Consider the following 2,897-nt stretch of genomic DNA (forward strand, 5'->3'; position numbering starts at 1 on the left):
GGCCGGGCCTGGCGGGGTGATCCCAGGCCCTGCGGACCTGCTTCTGGTGCAGAGGCTGCCCCTGTGGCACCCGGCTCTTGTTTTGTGTGTGTATATATATGTCTTTTATAGAAATGAGTATTTTATTTTTTTTTAATATATTTTATTGATTTTTTACAGAGAGGAAGGGAGAAGGATAGAGAGTTAGAAACATCGATGAGAGAGAAACATCGATCAGCTGCCTCCTGCACACTCCCTACTGGGGATGTGTCTGCAACCAAGGCACATGCCCTTGACTGGAATCGAACCTGGGACTCTTCAGTCCTCAGGCCAACGTTCTATCCACTGAGCCAAACTGGTTAGGGCAGAGGTTTTTATACGTGTTTGACTTTTATTTCATGAACTTAATTTTTCATGTGTAGTTTCATCCTAATTTTAAACACTGGGGATCGAGCTCGCAACCCAAGCAGTGCCCCAACCGGGAATCGAACCTTGACCTCCTGGTCCGTAGGTCGAAGCTCACCAACTGAGCCCTGCCGGCCCAGCCCCAGGCTCTCGCTGTTTAAAATTAAAAGCGTGTTTTTCCTGTGGTGGAAGTCACATCATCTGACATGAACCCTTTTCGGGTGACCCTGTCAGTGACATGCAGCACCTTCACCGTGCTGTGTGGCCACCACCTCGGTCCAGTTCCAGAACCTTCTCATCAGCCCACAGGAGACCCCATGCCCACGAGCAGTCACTCCCCATCTCTCTGTCCCCCACCCCCCGGCAGCCACCAGGCCCTTCCCGTGCCCCCGGCTGTACCCGCCCTGGACACTCCGGTTGGCGGAGGCCAGGCCAGGCGGCCGTGGGTGTCCGGCTCCTCTCACTGAGCAGCACCGACGGTGCAGCAGGTGTGGGCGCTTTGTCCCCCTTTGTGGCCGAGCAATCGCCCGCAGTGTGGACCCGCCGCAGCCTGGTGACCCACCCGTCGGCTGGTGCACACTTGGGCTGTTGTGGATTATTCTGAACAGTGGGACCAGGATGGGAGGTGGGATGCGGGGTCCACGCGCTGTGTGACGTTCTCTAAGTTTTTTCTGTCTCTGGGCGTACCAGCAGCGGTTCTCAACCTGTGGGTCGCAAACAATGAAGACACATCCTGCATGTCAGATATTTACATGACGATTCATCACAGTAGCAAAATTGCGGTTATGAAGTAACAACGAAAATAATGTTATGGTTGGGGGTCACCACAACATGAGGAGCTGTGTTAAAGGGCCACGGCATTAGGAAGGTTGAGAACCACTGGGCCTTAGAGGGTCCATTGGCGAGATGCAGGGGCTGGACCAGAGGGTCCGGGCCAGTCAGGTCTCCTACAGGCACACCCTGCCCACACCCAGAGGCTGTGCTGACTAATTCCTGTGCACCCCAAAAGGGCCGGCCTGGGGAATGGGCACTGCTGCCCAGCCTCCCAAGGCCCCCCAATCCGGACCACCTGGTGGCCCGCTACCTGACCCCCACTCAGCCCCCCTGGATCCAGGTCAGCTCAGTTCAGCACAGGGACCGCCTGCCAGCAGGAGGTATACCAGTGCTGCCAGCTCCTTGTCAAAACCCTGTGGGTGGCCCTAACCTATTTGGCTCAATGGATAGAGCATCGGCCTGCGGACTCAAGGGTCCCAGGTTCGATTCCGGTCAAGGGCGTGTACCTTGGTTGCGGGCACATGCCCGGTGGGGAGTGTGCAGGAGGCAGCTGATCGATGTTTCTAACTCTCTATCCCTCTCCCTTCCTCTCTGTAAAAAATCAATAAAACATATTTTAAAAAACACACACAAAAAAACCCCTGTGGGTGGATTAGACACCAGAGCCCAGGAGAGCAGGACCATGTCGCCACCCGGGAGAAGTGAAGCAGCGCAAGCTCCCGCCCTCCTGAGGGCCACGCACCGAGCCGGGTGCCTCCCGGCCATCTGCAAGCTCAGGAGGCCGAGCCGGGTCCCTCCTGCCCTGCCCCAGCCCTGCTGCACCCGCCTTCCTGCCATTGGCCCTGCCACCAACCTATTGGCCCTGGCGGCCTGCTCCCGGTGCCCCCCATATAACCTGGGCCCCCATATATCTCATCATCCAGACAGAGTCCGTGAGGAGAGGCCTGGGCCCCCACACCTGGCTCTACACCACCTAGGAGCTGTGTGACCTGCTGCAGGGAGCAGATGGCCTCCCTGCCCCAGGCTGCCCAGGACCCGGCCCCGAAGTCCCCTTCCATCCACCTCTCAGCTGCCAGAGACAAGAATGCCACAGAGAAGCAGCTGAAGGAGAAGGCGGCCAACCACCAGAGCCCCAGCAAGAGGATGGACCGGGACGTGGCCACAAACACCTCCCACAAGACGCAGGGCCTGGAACCCAGCCCTGGAGCCGGTCTCCACAAGACCCGGGACAGAGGGGCTGTGTGCCAGGAGGTGGTGCTGGGGGGCAAGTTGGCCGCCCCGACCAGCTTCTCGCTGCAGCGCCCGGACAGCCCCCCTAAAGAGGATCCTTTGCAAGGGGCCGCTCTGTACCAGCGCCTCAAGGAGCACCTGCTCACCGAGGCCCAGCTCAAGGAGAACGGCTACCCCTTCGCGCACCCCAAGCGGCCCGGGGGCGCTGTCCTCTTCACCACCCAGAAGCCACCCCCAGATGCCTCCTGCAGGCTGTGCTGCCGCTGTGGCACCCAGTACCTCGTGGACCCCTCAGGCCGCTGTGTGCACCAGGAAGAATGTCACTACCACTGGGGGCGGCTGCGCCCCACTCCCGCGGCTGGGCGCTGGGAGACTCAGTACACGTGCTGCTTGGCCCCCATCGGCTCCCCTGGCTGCCAGGCGGCCCGGCAGCACGTGCAGGACGGCCGCCAGCAGGACCTGCAGGGCTTCGTGCAGACCTTGGCCAAAGAGCTGCCCCCAGGGGCTCC

At 59.9% G+C, this 2,897-nt stretch overlaps 1 pseudogene; it reads left to right on the plus strand.

Annotated features, from left to right (window-relative positions):
- The first annotated feature begins 2,163 nt into the window (after window positions 1-2,163).
- LOC107184523 overlaps window positions 2,164-2,897 on the plus strand; it is a 982-nt pseudogene continuing 248 nt past the window's right edge.

The sequence above is a fragment of the Myotis davidii genome, unplaced genomic scaffold (genome assembly GCF_000327345.1).
Source record: "Myotis davidii unplaced genomic scaffold, ASM32734v1 scaffold1250, whole genome shotgun sequence".
NCBI lineage: Eukaryota > Metazoa > Chordata > Mammalia > Chiroptera > Vespertilionidae > Myotis > Myotis davidii.